Below are 16,327 nucleotides of genomic sequence, written 5' to 3' on the forward strand. Positions count from 1 at the left end.
AATGATGATAAATTGCTTACATTCCAATGCTGGAACATGATATGTGTCAATTATTTTGCTGACTGATTAATCAGCAAACATTTTTAAACAATGTTAAGCACTGGTGCTAAGCATGTGTACTAAGCATCTTAACCTTATCATCACAAAGTCATAGAGTGAGTCTAATTAAACAAGTCCTGGGAGTTCTGTTACATAATGATGGTCTTAAGACTAGAAAGACATAGGAAGAGGAATATGCTGTGTCAGGGAGGAATGGAAAGGAAGCTTTAAAAAGTTATCTTGTATAATCAAGATATTCAAATAGACACCTATACAAAGAGGAAGAGCTAGAGAAGTGGCTGAGACTAGAACCTTACTCTCTTCTGAACTAGTAAAAGGAGAGAAGAGAATACACATACACACACACACACACACAGACTTAACTCAATAATTAAATAGAAAGGAAAAGACAGAAGGTAAAAGAGGGAATTAGGATGAAGATTGATTATCAAATGAATTAATCCTCAGTAAAACAAATTCTAATTAAAGATGTACAAAAATATCTATAGTTATTTTTGAAGTGGCAAGGAATAGAAATCTCAGGGAGTACCCATCAACTGAAGAATGACTAAATTCTAATGGAATACTATTGAGCTGTAAGAAATGATGGAAGAAACCTGAGATACAGAGTGAAGTTAATAAAGCCAGGGAAAAACTTATACAATGACCACAATATGGTAAAGACAAACAAATTTGAAAGAATTAGGAAATCTAATCAGTGTAATGACCAACCACCGTTCCAAAGGGCTATTGACAAATACACTTCCTACTTCCTGATAAAGAAGTGAAGGGTTTAAAGTACAGAATGTTGTCTATCTATGTACATCTGTTATATAATGAATATCAATGTATGTGTATGAGTGACTCAAGAGCCAAAGGTCAATGAAATGGGACTCTCCCTTTATTGGTGGTAATTGATGCCCTATGTCTTCATGAGCAGCACAGTAGTGTCAGACGAGCACTTGGCCCTCTTTGGACTTTCTGTGAGACTTTTGTTTCTTTAGGTTTTGGATACCATTGGCTTCCAGCTTTGACTATCCCAGCTAGTAATATTAGAGACTTCAGGGAAACTTCCCCTTTAATGAAATCTAGGTCTTTCTCTTTTGGTTGAGTTGATTTATATCACTGTCAATGAAAAAATTCCTTCACTCTGCATTATCTGGTGTTTATTTGTCTATGTATACTTTGATTTCTGTTTTGCTATTGATTTGGATAAATGGATTTCTTTGCTTCCTTCTACATGTATTCATTTTGAAACTGGTAGGCCCTTTCTCCATTAATGAACAGCAATCAGAAGCTTAGCATGAACCCGAAACTATGATTCTAGACTAATAATATTTAAGGGAGCAAATAAATATAGCTCTATGCCAATATCCCCTCTGTGTAAGGAAAACAGTGGCCATGCTTCAGCCCCAACCTTCTGTTTCCTCTCCTGTCAAGACTTAAAGTCTCCCTTGAAGAAAGATGGAAGGAAGAGGGGCAGCTAGATGGTGCAGTGGATAAAACACCAGCCCTGGATTCAGGAGGACCTGAGTTCAAATCTGGTCTCTGACACTTGACACTTACTAGCTGTGTGACCTTGGGCAAAAAAAGATGGAAGGAGGAGAGGCTGGAGTTGTCTTTTCTGCCTCCCTTTGAGCAACACAATGACACACTTATGATACATGGGTGTGAGTGGGGGGGGGGGCATCACTCATTATATATCTGCAGTATGTTAATACATATGTGAGAAAATAATTACTGACTAGTATATGGGGAAATTCACATTCCCCTTTTCATTACCTGCTGTCAGCCAGATTCACTGTCCCCCTCAGGACCATACTCAGATAATAGCCAGCATGCTAACACAGTTTGGATGGGGTCCAAGTTCTTTGAATTGATTACAATATAGAGAGATGTTGTCCAGAATCAAGGAGGCATTCAGTCCTTTTGACCTGATGTAATCCACCTTTAATTATGTGAACCAATTAGATTTTATTGATATATATAATGACCAGCCTCTTATCAAAAAGGAATAAAAACCTAGAAAATTACCCATAGTATCTCTCTTTGGACCATGAGAAGTTAGGGAGCCATTTTGTCAATCCCTTACTGATAGATTATTAATAAATCGATAATGTGCTTACCCAGAACTGTTGTCTCTTGTAATTATTTTAAACATAACACAACACACACACATACAAATGTATGTCTGTATTTCTGTATGTGTATATATATTCTTTCTTCCCTTGACCAGTGGAGATGAGAGTGAGATTCAAATAATGTGTGTGTGTGTGTGTGCATATGATATATACACATATCTATATGGCATTTTTTGTTCTCAATTGGGGTAAAAGAATGGGATAAGAGGGAAAACAGATTTTTGGTGATTGAAAAAAAATTAAGTAAAATAAATTAATTAACTTTAAAAAGAAGAAGACAAGAGTGTAGAGTTGATGGGGCAGAGAAGAGAATATGGATGGTGCAAATGTAATGACTCGAAAAAGACTGAGGGAAAGAGAAATAGAAGGTGGTTGTGAGGATCAGTTAGGTATTGAAAAGCAAAGGGAGAAATAGAGTTTGATAACTCATTATGATCAGATAAAGGAAATTCTGAGTTAATGGATATGAATGTGGGATATTTGTGGGTGATGGCAAGATCAAGAGTAAAACTATGTCTGTGTTTATCTATGGTGTGGGAAATAGTCCTGGGAAATTAGTAAATTGAGTAATTGGGAGGTTTGAAGTGTTTGAAGGAGTATCAGTAACTATGATGAAATCCCCTAGTATGAGTGCAGGAGTATGAGAAGAAAGAAAGACTTTGAGCCAGTCAGTGAACTCAGTGAGGAAGTAAGACAAGTATTTTAGAGGTCTATAGAAAATAACTACCAAAATTTTGACTGGATAAATATGGATCGAATGAACCTCAAAGGAGAACAGTTTATTGAGTAAAAGTGTGAGTGTGAGCCTGGAAGTGGCCATTGAGAACAAGGAGTAATCCAACTCCACAACCATGAGCAGGGGTTCAGGGGTATGAGTGAAAGTGTAACCTGCACTGGAAAGGAAAACTAAGGAAACTGTCATCAAGAGGTAGCCAGGTTTTAGTGAATGCAAGAAATAAAGGGAACACAAAAGGAAATTTAACAGCAAATTCTTATGATCATGTCAAGAAAAACACCAATGTCTTATAATATATTTTAATGTCACTATCACCATGCATCCCTGGTTCACCAGTGATAGGAGCAAGGCACCATGACATGGATTTCTAAAAGTTTCCATTTGCAGGTACTTATATGATATTTTTAGGGTCCCACTATCCCATCCCATGAATTATGTGTTCAAGGAAGTGACCACATAATCCACCCACACTATAAACAAATGGATCCAGGATGAATAAAGAATGTCACCCACTAAATAAAGAAGTGAAAATAAAAGAGAAATAATTGTACATAAATGTAATTTTACTAAATAAAAAAGCCTCTTTTTCACTTCAAAGTTTTCAAAAATGGAAAGTATGAGACTGAACTTTGCAACCAATAATTATTTACTGTTGTTCAGTTGTTTCAGCTGTGTTGACTCTTCAAGACCACAGTGCCTGAAGTGTTTACTGATAGACCCTGTCTTTACTGTTTTCTCTCTTTCCTCAAATTATCTAGCATTTATATATCTGCTTACATTTTTTGTTCCAAGCAGAATGGAAGTTGCTAAAAAGAGACTAAAAAAAACCCAAACAAACCTCTTTCTCTTTGTGTGATCAGGTCCCAATACAGTGCCTTGCAAATAGTAGGTGTTTAATTGAATTGAATATATTTGACGATGAAGATATAATGTCATATATTTAATATATCATATATTCCAAGAGTTAGAATGGAGGGAAGCATTGTATAGAAAGCTAGACATAGAGTTGATAAGATAGAGATAAAAGTCCGGCCTCTAACATATACTTGCTATCTGACTTGCCATTTGAATTTCTAATATTTTTACTGTCTGCAACACTCACACAGAACAAGATGTACAGTAGAATTTAACTGGTTCCTGCATATGTATCTTATCTCCCTGATTTAATTATAATTTCCTGGTAGAAATAGGTCATGTTTAAACTTAGAGGGAATATCTTATTTTTTAAATCACCCTCAGAACTTTGCACAGTATTCTACACAGAGTATAAACTTACTGAAGACTCCTTGAATAAATAAATTTTAAAACTGAGTTCTACATCACTAGAAGGGTTAAAATAGAGGCTAGCAACCTAGCTATTAGGAAGGCTATAGAAAGAGTTCCTGAATTGCCGGAAGACCAGACCACATGACCTAATATCCCTTTCAAATGGTGTAGTGGAAAGAATATTGGTCTTAGGAAAGCTGAATTCAAAACTTGTCTCCATTGTAATTACCCCTATAAGACATTTGGCTTCCCTGTGTTTCTTCAACTCTAAAATGAGGTTAACCATACCTACATTACCTCTATTACAGATATATTGTGAGGAAGATTTTGTAAACTATAAAGATTATGTGAATGCAAAAAAGAAAAAGACCACACTGGGGGTTTTCTTGGCAAAGACACTGGAGTGGTTTGCCATTTCCATCTACAGCTCATTTTACATATGAGGAAACTGAGGCAAACAGGGTTAAGTGACTTGCCCAGGGTCATGTAACTAGTGTCTGGAGCCAGATTTTAACACAGGTCTTCCTGACTCTAGACCCAGTGCTCTATCCACTAAGCCACCTAACTGCCCTTCAAAAGTGTTGTTATTCAGTCTTCAGTTGTGACTAACTCTTTGGGACCCTATGGACCATACTGTCCATGAGGTTTTCTTGTCAAAAGACAATAGAGTGGTTTGCCATATCCTTCTCCAGTGAGAAGCCAAATTAAGGCAAACAGGTTAAGTAACTTACCCAGGTCTTCTTGACTCCACACCCAACACTTTATCTGCTAAGCCACCTAGCTGCCAAAACTTTTATTAAGCATTTTTTTGTTAGACATTGTGTTAAATTCTGGGGAAGGAAATGGCAAATCACTCCAGTATCTTTGCCAAGAAAACCCAAATGGGGTCATGAAGAGTCAGTCACTACTGAAATAATTGAACAACAAAAACAATATTTCTATATATGATTCCTGTACCCAGTCCAATGAGTCTTACACAACATCCAGTATCAAAATTCCCCACCTCTTCACTTGAAAGAAGTATGTTTTTCTTCATCTCTTCTTCATTACCATTACAAAAAGTCCAGCCCTACTTTAATTATTTTAAAGTGTTATTTTAATTTCAATTGTTACAACGTATGTTGTTCAACTGTTCTCCAATCATTAGACAACCACATTGGTGTGGCTATAAATACTTTATTATATTATGAAATCTTTTTTATCTTTTGATTTTTTCAGGGGTGTATGCCTAGCTTCAAAACTTCTTTTTAATTAAAACAGATTTAATTGATTTTAATTGATATATTTTGTTTTTATATTACCTACCCCTTCTTGTGTTCTCTTAAAATGTCTTTTCTTAACTTCTTCATTTCCCTTTCCTTCAGAACTTGTTTTAGAAAACTCCTAATTTCTCTTTTTCTTCTTTAAAGAGATATTCTATGAAGGATCAATTTTTTTCTAATATATTGAGTTTTATATAATTCTGAGTTGAAAGATAAAAATTCTGACCTATACTCAAACCTAACTTTTAGTTTTACAAATTTCTCTTTAAATCTATTCTTGATTTTCTTATTGTTCCATACTATCTTGGGAGTCTATGGGATTCTGTATTTCATCAGGCATTAGCCCATTTTTCTTTGCCTTATTATGTTTAGGAGAGTTTTGTTGTTCTGGGTTTTTTTTTTTTAAGTTGTATAAACTATCGATTCATAGTTTCAATTGAAGTTCTTTCAGTTCTTTGTATGCTCACATCTGTTAATGTTTGTCAAGTTCATAATAAAAAAGAAACAATATCTTTGAGGATTTGTTCATCTTTCTTTTTGCTTTTAGCATGATTTATGTTGATTTATCAACTTAGGTTTTGGGGTTTTTTCCTTGAAATGTCTGATTTTAACACCTTTTGGCGGTTTGATTATTCTTTGTATTTTCCTATGGGTTCTCTTCCTTTTACGGTAAACTCCAGGATGGGCTACAAAGCTGTCTCAGTTTCCTTGTAATAGGGGATACAAAGTTTTGTACTTTGGGTCCCTGCCCTGAGTAGACTTTGGAGAGAAAGGACTGGCCTCAGCTGATTTCATTCTTTTTCATTCAAGCCAAGAGCAGTTATCCATGCTGCATTTCCATCTAGCTTTCTCCACACAGTATTAACTGAGCTGAGAGATCATTTGCTACTTTTTGTAGGACAATGGAAGAGTGGTGAAAGGTATATTTCAGACAGAAACAGGCAGCTTTGGTAGGAGGGAGTCTATAACTTAGGGCCAGACCCCATTAAAAAGACACCATATTTTCAGCTTTCCACAGTAGTTTCAAATGAAGAAAATGAATAAGCCAAACTCTAATTGATTGAGGTAATTTCCTTCTGTTTATAAATTAACCTCAACTGTTATTTTGAAATCTATTATAACTGATTGTAAGCAAAACAAGAAGCATTTTTCTTCATTTCTATATTTAAAAGAAATATTGAGTAAGGAGCCAAGAGACATTAATGGTTTGTTTAAGACAGTAACTGTTAGTGGAACCATTAGGCAATTAGTGAAGATGGTGGGTAAGAGACAACTCAGCTGAATTCCCCCAACATTACCACCCAAACAACTTTAAAATCATGCCTCAAATAAAATTTTGGAGAGACAGAGGCAAAAAAAAAAAAAAGATCAGAATGGCATACTTTTCTAGCTTAAGACAACTTAGAAGGACAGCAGAAGAGGTTTCTGACACATTGGTGGGTGCAAGTCTGGAGCATGGCAGGAGCACTAGTGGTTGACCTTGGAGACATCCCATAAAGCAGCAGGAACACAGTAGCTTTGAGAGCTCTCACCCTAGAAGCAGTAAGGGCATCAGGATAACTGGTCAGAAAAAGATTACAGGGGACCCATTGCTGGCATTGGATGTGGCCAGCACTGATTGGCAAGTCTATTGCTGATAAGCAGTTCTGGGACACAATTCCAGGATGGAGAAGAGCACTTGTGATCAGTCACAAGGTAGCATGGGCCCTGGTCACAGTTTCAGGGCCAAGGGGAATACTAATTCTTGTAGCTGCAAGGCCCCTGCCTCAATAAAGACTAATACTACAAACCAGGAGAGCAGTGACCATGCCACTCACAAAAAAATATAACCTTAGAAGCAACAAAAAATTGCTGACCATCGGACCTACCCCTAAAACAGAAGAATGGAAAAGTCTGAAGCTTAGCACAGTGCCTCCCAACCAACAAGTGAGCAAACCCTACTCTAGCATAAAGTTTAAAGTGAAGAAATAATCTAGGGAAATCAGCAAACAGCAACAAAAGATTTTGACTATTAAAAAAAACTGCTATGGGGACAGTTAGGTGGCACAGTGGATAGAGTGCTGGCTCTGGATTCAGGAGGACCTGAGTTCAAATCTGGCCTCAGACCCTGGGCAAGTCACTTATCCCCAATTGCCTCACCAAAACAAAACAAAACAAAAAAAAAAACCTACTATGTAGGGGCAGCTAGGTGGCTCAGTGGCTAAAGCACCAGCCCTGGATTCAGTAGGACCTGAGTTCAAATCCAGCCTCAGACACTGGACACTTACTAGCTGTGTGACTCTGGGCAAGTCACTTAACCCTCATTGCCCTGCAAAACCAAACAAAACAAAACAAAACCCCTACTACGGTGGTAGGGAAAACCAAGTCATAAACATAAAAAACAAACTATGCAAAAACCACTACAAGGAAAGCCTCAAAGAAAAAATGCTCATTGGAACCAAGATCAACAAAAATTACTGGAAGAGTTAAAGAAAGAGATGAGTGGTAGAGGAAAAATGGGAAAAGAAATGAGAGTGCTGCAAGAAATTTATGAAAAGAGAATTAACAGCTTGGTGAAGGAGGCACAAAGTATACTGAAGAAAAAATAAGGGGGTGGCTAGATGGCGCAGTGGATAGAGCACTGGCCTTGGAGTCAGGAGTACCTGAGTTCAAATCCGGCCTCAGACACTTAACACTTACTAGCTGTGTGACCCTGGGCAAGTCATTTAACCCCAATTGCCTCACTAAAAAAAAAAAAAAATTTTACATTAAAAAACAAATTGGCCTAATAATGGTAAAAGAGACACAGAAATTCACTGAAGAAAAGAACTATTTAAAAAGCAGAATTAATCAAATGAAAAAGAAGTGCAAGAACTCACTAAAGAACATCATTCCTAATGTTCTCCACATACAGAAAAAAGAACTGTGGATACAGTTTGAACCTTACTGTTTCTACTTTTTTGTTGTTTTTTCTCTTTTTTTGAGGTTTTTCCCTTTTGTTCTGATTCTTCTTTCACAACATGACTAATGCATAAATGTGTTGAATGTGATTGTACATATAGAGCCTATATCAGATTGCTTTATGTCTGTGGGAGGGACGAGGGGCAAGGGAGGATGGGAGAAAAATTTGGAACTAAAAATCTTATGAAAACAAATGTTGAGAACTATTTTTTACATGTAACTGGAAAATAATAAAATGATTTTATTATTAAAAATGAAAAAAATTTAAACATCATTCCTTAAAAATTAAAATTGGGCAAGTGGAAGCTAATTACTCCATGAGACATTAAGAAACAAAATCAAAGTGATCAAAAAAAAAAGAAGAAAATGTGAAATATCTCCTTGGGGGAAAAAAACCTGACCTGGAAAACAGATAGAGGAGAGATAATTTAACAATTCTTGGACTAACTGAAAACCAAGGATCAAAAAACAAAATATCATCTTTCAAAAAATTATCAAAGAAAACTGCCCCAGTATCTTATATCCAGAAGACAAAATAGAAATTGAAAGAATCTACTGATCTCCTACTAAAAGAGATCCCAAAATGAAAAAACTAAAGCATATTATAGCCAAATTCCAGAGCTCGCACAGGTCAAGGTACTTCAAGGATCCAAAGAGATACAATTCAAATATCATCTAGCCACAGTCAGGATCACACAAGTTTTAGAAGTTTCCATGTCAAAGGAGCAAATGATATTGAGGAGGGCAACCAAGAATTACAACCAAGAATCACCTACTTAGCAAAACAAAAAAAAAAAATTCTTCAGGAGAAAAAATGAATAAACCAGAATGAAATAGAAAATTTGACATTCAAGCAGAAGCATAAAAAAGTAAACATGAAAGAATGATCATTGATGGGCCCAATGGAGTTAAACTGTCTACATTCCTTTATGGGTAAATGATGCATTTAATTCCTAAGAACTTTATCATTATTAGGGCAATTAGAAGAAGTTTTCATGTCAATTGTGTTGCAATGATCTCAAAAAAAAAAAAAAGAATATATGAGTAAGAAAGTTTCTCTGATAAAGACCTCATTTCACAAATATATACTGAGTATAGAATGGTGTCAAATTTTTAAAAATAAAAGCCATTTGCCAGTTGACAAGAACAAAGGGTATGAATAGGTAGTTTTCAGAAAGAAGAAATCAAAGCTATCTGTAGTCATATAAAAAAAATGCTCTAAATCTCTATTGATTCCAAAAAGGCAAATTAAAATAACTTTGGCTACCTCACACTTATCAGAAATGACAAATGTTGAGGGAATGAGGGAGAATAGGTACATTAATGAAATTTTGGTGGAGTAATGACCTGGTTCAACCATTCTGGAGAATAGTCTGGATCTATGCAGTAAGGGATATAAAACTATGCATACCCTTTGATCCAGCAATACTACTATTAGGTCTGTACCCCAAAGAGAAAAAAGGACCTGTACAAATATTCATAATAGCTCTTTTTGTGGTGGCAAAGAATTGGAAATTGAGGGGATGCTCACCAATTGAGAAACGATTGAACAAGTTGTGGCATGTAATTGTAACGACAAAGAACGCTTCAGAAGACCTATATGAACTATAGCAAAGTGAAGTGAGAAGAACTGGGAGATTATTGTGCACTGTAATAGGAGCGTAGAGAACTAATATACTCAGAGTGTGTCAAAGTATAATTTTCTTACTTTTTTGGCTTTTTTCCCCAATATGGTTAATATAGAAATAACTTGCCTGATTTCACATGTATAATTGATATATTGTTTGTTTTCTCAGTGGGTAAGGGAGTGATGAGAAGGAGGAGAAAATCTGGAACTCAAAAAAAGTTTTTTAAGAACTTTAAAAATAAATACATAGTTGGTGCAGTGGACAAAGCACCAGCCCTGGATTCATAAGGACCTGAGTTCAAATTCAGCCTCAGACACTTGAAACTTACTAGCTGTGTGATCCTGGGCAAGTCACTTAACCCTCATTGCCCCACCAAAAAGAAAAGAGAAAAAAAGAAAAAAGAAAGCTCATAATGCATATAAAAGGAAATACAAGTTATTTCCAGAAGGGGATTTTCTTTTTTCCATTAGAATCTTATATTTGATACTAAAATAATCCTTCATTTTAATGGGAATAGAAAAGGTTCAGAGAAGTGTCTGAAGAGCTCAGAATATAATCCCACCCCATATATAGTAAGATAAACAGCCATAGATGTGAAGTTTCAAGAGGCTAGAGTTCAAGTCCTTTTTAAGTTGTTTTGTATAAATTAACATGTCATTAGATGGTCAATAAATGTGTTCTGATAGAAGCCTGAGAATAAAAAGACAGCTAAGAATTTAACCCAAGACTCTGAATTTAGGATTTTTTAAGGAAAATTGCCCTGAGCACTAAGCCTGAACAAGAGTCATGTGATGAACAATTCTTTTTAATACAACTTTCCTTTTCATAGTATTCCATCCATAGTCCTATGAGAGTCTAGCCTCTTTGAGATGGCAAATCCAGTCATCCCAAAACCCTTAAATGCATGAATATTTTTCTTTTCCAAGTCTTTGTTGTTCTTTTCTTTGATCTGTGACCTACTAAAAGTAAGTGTTTAGGGTCGGAATGTCAAAATCTCAACTTTCATATGCAGTGGTAACCTAGAGGATAGAGTTGAACAACATAAAGCTGCACTGCTCAGGAAGTGGGTTCTTTGGCCACATCCTGGCTAAATTCGATCTGATCAGAGTGGTGCCTCTTGAAATGTTTGACCACTTAGCAACTGTACTTACCCTTGCAGCTTCAGAGGAAGCAAAATAAGGTGTCTCTGTACATAAGTCACTAGTAATGGAGTGGATGAGTTGGGGAAGTCAGCTAAGGCCTTATGTAGGGGGGTAGAATTTTAATAGAACTTTAAAAGATAGGGGTTTTATCCATTCTGGAGAGCAATTTGGAATTAAGCCCAAAGGGCTGTGAAGCTGTGCATACCCTTTGACCCAGCAATACCACTTTTGGGTCTTTTTCCCAAAGAGATCATGGAAAGGGGAGAAGGACCCACATGTACAGAGATATTTATAGCTGCTCTTTATGTTGTGGCAAGGAATTGGAAGTTATGGGGATGCCCATCAACTGGGGAATGGCTGGACAAGTTGTGGTATATGAATGTAATGGAATACTATTGTGCTGTAAGAAACGATGAACAGGAGTTCAGAGAAACCTGGAGGGTCTTGAATGGACTGATGATGAGTGAGATGAGCAGAACCAGAAGAACATTGTACACAGTATCATCAACATTGTGTGTTGACCTACTGTGATGGACTATATTCTTCTCACCAATGCAATGGTACAGAAGGGTTCCAGGGGACTTATGATGGAGGAGGATCTCCAAATCCAGGGGGAAAAAAAAAAGAACTGTGAAGTATAGATGCTGAATGAACCATATCATTTCTTTTGTTTTTGGTGCTGTTGTATTTCTATTTTGAGGTTTTTCCTCATTGCTCTGATTTTTCTCTTATAACATGACTAATGCAGAAATATGTTTAATGTTATTATATATATATATATATAACGGGAGGGGAGGGAGGGAGAAAAATCTGAAATTGGAAAGCTTGTATAAACAAAAGTTGAGAACTAGCTTTACATGTAACGGGAAAAAAATGAATAAATAAAATACTTTATTAAAAAAAAAGATATGGGTTTTATAAAGTTGAGGTAAAGAGGGAGTGCTTTCCAAAAATGGACATAGGAGTTCAGAGATAGAATGTTATTTATGAAGACTAAGGAAGTAGATTAGTTTCAATGAACAGTGTGTGAATGGGCAGTAATTTGTAATAAATTTTGTAAGCTAGGCTGGAGCCAGATTATGAAGAGCTTTAAATGCAGAGAAGTTTGTATTTTATCTTAGAGTCACTAATGGATTTTGGTTTTGTATTAGCTTTTTGGGTGAAAGATGGATTAAAGAAGGGAGAGATTGGAGGTAAAGTGATCAAGTAGGATGGTATGTAATAGTACAGATGAGAGGTAATAAGGAACTAGATTGATAGTTATATGAATAGAGACAAAAGAATGGATTTGAAAAATGTAGAATCAGAATTGGAAAGTCTTAGTAATCAATAGGATAAGGAGTTGATGACTTTAAGGTTGTATAACCTTGATAAATGAAACAGGAAAGATTTTTTTTTTTAATTTTGCCAGGATGTTAGCTACTCTCCCTCCCTTAACTCTACTCCTTCCCTTTTATGCATTGTCTTCCTCCAGTAGAATGTAAGCTCCTAGGGGACATGGACTGTCTTTATATTTGTATATTCAGCTTAGCACAGTGTCTGCCACATTAGAAGGTACTTAATAAGTGCTTATTGGGGGCAGCTAGGTGGCGCAGTGGATAAAGCACTGACCCTGGATTCAGGAGTACCTGAGTTCAAATCCAGCCTCAGACACTTGACACTTACTAGCTGTGTGACCCTGGGCAAGTCACTTAACCCCCATTGCCCCGCAAAACAAAACAAAACAAAAAATAAGTGCTTATTGATTGATAGCATTTATAGTTTAATATGAAGGATAAAATATAAACACAGATACTATGACACATTATTACATAAAAATACAACAAAATTGCAAAAGTATATTATTTAAATCAATGATGAGCCATTTTATACTACAGTTAAATATATGTATATCCCCTCCATGAAGGCAGGGGCCATATCTTATCTAAATTTTGCATCTCTCCCAGTAACCACCACAGTGTCTTATACACAGAAGGTGCTCTTTGAATAGAATAAATTGGGGGTAAAGTATAAAAATGACATGCCACACAAAGAAAAAAAATTCTAAATGTCTGTCTCTTAAAATTTAATGTGGGGGGCAGCTAGGTGGCGTAGTGGATAAAGCACTGGCCTTGGATTCAGGAGTACCGGAGTTCAAATCCAGCCTCAGACACATGACACCTAACTAGCTGTGTGACCCTGGGCAAGTCACTTAACCCTCATTGCCCTGCAAAAATAAAAAAAAACAAAAAAAAAATTAAAAAAAAAATTTAATGTGATGGCAAAAAAAAAAAAAAAAAAGGGAAACTTACCCTTTAAAACATATAACTTGTGGGGCAGCTAGATGGCGCAGTGGATAGAGCACCAGCCCTGGAGTCAGGAGTACCTGAGTTCAAATCCAGCCTCAGACACTTAACACTTACTAGCTGTGTGACCCTGAGCAAGTCACTTAACCCCACCTGCCTTGCTTAAAAAAATATATATATAACTTGTATCTTGCTGAAGTCAAGTCAATAGATATTTAAATTGCTATGTATATGGTGAAGGGGTATGGTGAAAGGACTCATGAAATTTATTAAAATTTAAATAGAGGAGGTCAGAGTTCAGATCCTCTGGTGGGAACAAGGCTTTGTGAGCTAATTTCCTGACACTGGGGTAACCTTAGAAAAGGTTAAAAAACATCCAAATAAAGTCATAGGAAAATGCCCAGAGCAGCAAAACTCACAGAAAAATGTGCTGAAATCATCTAACCAAGAACTGCTTGGAAGGTCAGAAGGAGGGAGCTGCTGTGCTGATACAGGAGTTGGGCCCAACCCCACAGTCACCCAGACATAGATCCAGTCTCAGGAAGTCCTCACCAGAGAAGGAGACCCCCAGAGCCTCTGAATCAGCTGAAGCACCAGTGTCATCTGGAACTAAGCTCAGTCAGGTGAGTGGGCTGAGCCCTGGGCAGGGGAAAGACTACAGGGGTCTATGCTGGTGCTAAGGTGGAACTTGGATTCTACACCCCTACTGAGAACCAGGTGGTAGGCTCGAGTAGAAGTTGCCCAGGTGGGGGAGGGGCACAGGCTTGTCGGAGCTAACAACCACAACACACAAAGCTAGTTGATTGGCAAGTTGGTCTGGGGTCATCTAGGACCAGGAAACAGGCCGGGCAAGGGAAGAACCTGATTCTCCTTAAATCATACCACCTGGGTCTTCTTAAGCTTGGGATACTGCAGCCTGGAAACAGTGCCCCACTTTAAGGAGCTAAAAGTCTAGTAAAAGAAAGGCAAGATGAGCAGACAGAGAAAGGTGAGGACCATAGAAAATTTCTTCAGTAACAAGGAAGACCAAGGGGCACCCTCAGAGGAAGATGTCAACATCTGAGCCCCTCTATCTAAAGCTTCCAAGAAAAATACGAATTGGTCTCAGGCCATAGAGGTGCTCAAAAAGGACTTTGAAGATAAAATTAGAGAGGTAGAGGAAAAAATGGAAAGAGAAATGAGAGTGATGCAGGAAAGAAAGGAGAAAAAAGTCAAAAGCTTGAAAAGTCAAATAGAAAAGGAGGTACAAAAGCTCTCTGATGAAAATAATTGCCTAAGAATTAGAATTGAAGAAATGGAAGCCAGTGACTTTATGAGAAACCAAGACACAATAAAGCAAATCCAAATGAATAAAAAAATAGAGGGCAATGTGAAATATCTTCTGGGAAAAACTGCCGACCTGGAAAATAGATCCAGGAGAGATAATTTGAAAATTATTGGTCTACCTGAAAACCATGATCAAGGAAAGAACTTAGACACCACCTTCCAAAATATTCTCAGGGAAAATTGCCCTGAAATTCTAGAAGAAGAAGCTAAAATAAAAATTGAAAGAATCCAACCTCCAGAAAGAGATTCCAAAACAAAAACTCCTAGGAATATTATAGCCAAATTCCAGAGCTCTCAGGTCAAGGAGAAAATATTGCAAGCTGCCAAAAAGAAAGAATTCAAGTACTGTGGAGCCCCAGTCAGGATAGCACAAGATCTAGCAGCTTCTACATTAAAGGACCAGAAGGCATGGAATATTTCCAAAGGGCAAAGGAAATGGGATTACAACCAAGAATCACCTACCCAGCAAAACTCAGCATAATCTTTCAGAGGAAAAAATGGGATTTTAATGAAAAAGACTTTCAGATATTTGTGATGAAAAGACCTGAACTGAATGGCAAATTTGACTTTCAAATACAAGACCCTAGAAAACCATAAAAAAAAAAATTGGAGTTGGGGGACATACCTGGGGTCGTACAGTGGGCAACTGTCTTGTGTCTGAGGCCAAGTTTTGGCTGGGATCCCCCTGGGTCCAGGGGTAATTATTTGTCCACTGTGTCACTTAACTAGATGATAACATCTTTTGGGTTAAATTGAGGGGTGAAAGGAATACACTGGGGGAGGGGGAAGGGCAGAAGTGAAATCCTACATGAAAGTAACAGGAAAAGGCTTATGGAGTGGGGGAAGAGATGGGAGAGGATCAGGGCAGTAAATGAATTTTACACTCATCAGAAAAGGCTCAAAGATCTCAACAGAGCTGCCTCAAGGAGGGACTAACAGACACACCCAACTGGGTGGAGTAATCTATTTAATCTGGGCAGTAAATGAGCCTAACACTCCTCAAAATTGTCTCAAAGACCTCAATCTCATTAGAATTGGCTCCAGGGGGGAATAATGGACTCACTCAATTGGGTGGAGTAATCTCTATAACACTGCAGGAAAATAGGAGGGGAAGGGGATAAAGAGAGAGGGGCCAAAGAAGGAAGGGCAGAGTGGGGGAGGGGACAGACAGAAGCAAATCCCTTTTGAAGAGAGATAGGATGAAAGAAGATGGATAATAGAATAAATATCATGGGGAAGGGAATAGGATGGAAGGGAAACAGTTAACAATAGTAATCATGAAAAAGAGAAAAGGGGGAGAAATTGTACAAAAAATTATTTATAGTAACTCTTGGTGGAGGCTAAGAATTGAGAATCGAAGGAATGTCCATCAATTGAGTAATTATGGAAAAAGCTGTGTTATATGATTTTAGTGGAATGGACTTGTGCTACAGGAAATGACAAACAGGATGATCCCCGAAAAACCTTGAAAGACTAATGAACACAGATGTATAGTGAAGTGAGCAGAGCTGAGAGGACACTGTGCATAGTGACAGCAGTATTGTTCAAGGAGCAATTGTGAA

General features: G+C 37.1%; 1 protein-coding gene across 2 annotated transcripts in view; it reads right to left on the reverse strand.

Annotated features, from left to right (window-relative positions):
- The window catches only part of SYK (spleen associated tyrosine kinase), a 197,669-nt gene that overhangs the window by 126,455 nt on the left and 54,887 nt on the right, over positions 1-16,327 (reverse strand). The gene's annotated exons all lie outside the window — the stretch shown is intronic.

The sequence above is a fragment of the Dromiciops gliroides genome, chromosome 1, assembly GCF_019393635.1.
Source record: "Dromiciops gliroides isolate mDroGli1 chromosome 1, mDroGli1.pri, whole genome shotgun sequence".
NCBI lineage: Eukaryota > Metazoa > Chordata > Mammalia > Microbiotheria > Microbiotheriidae > Dromiciops > Dromiciops gliroides.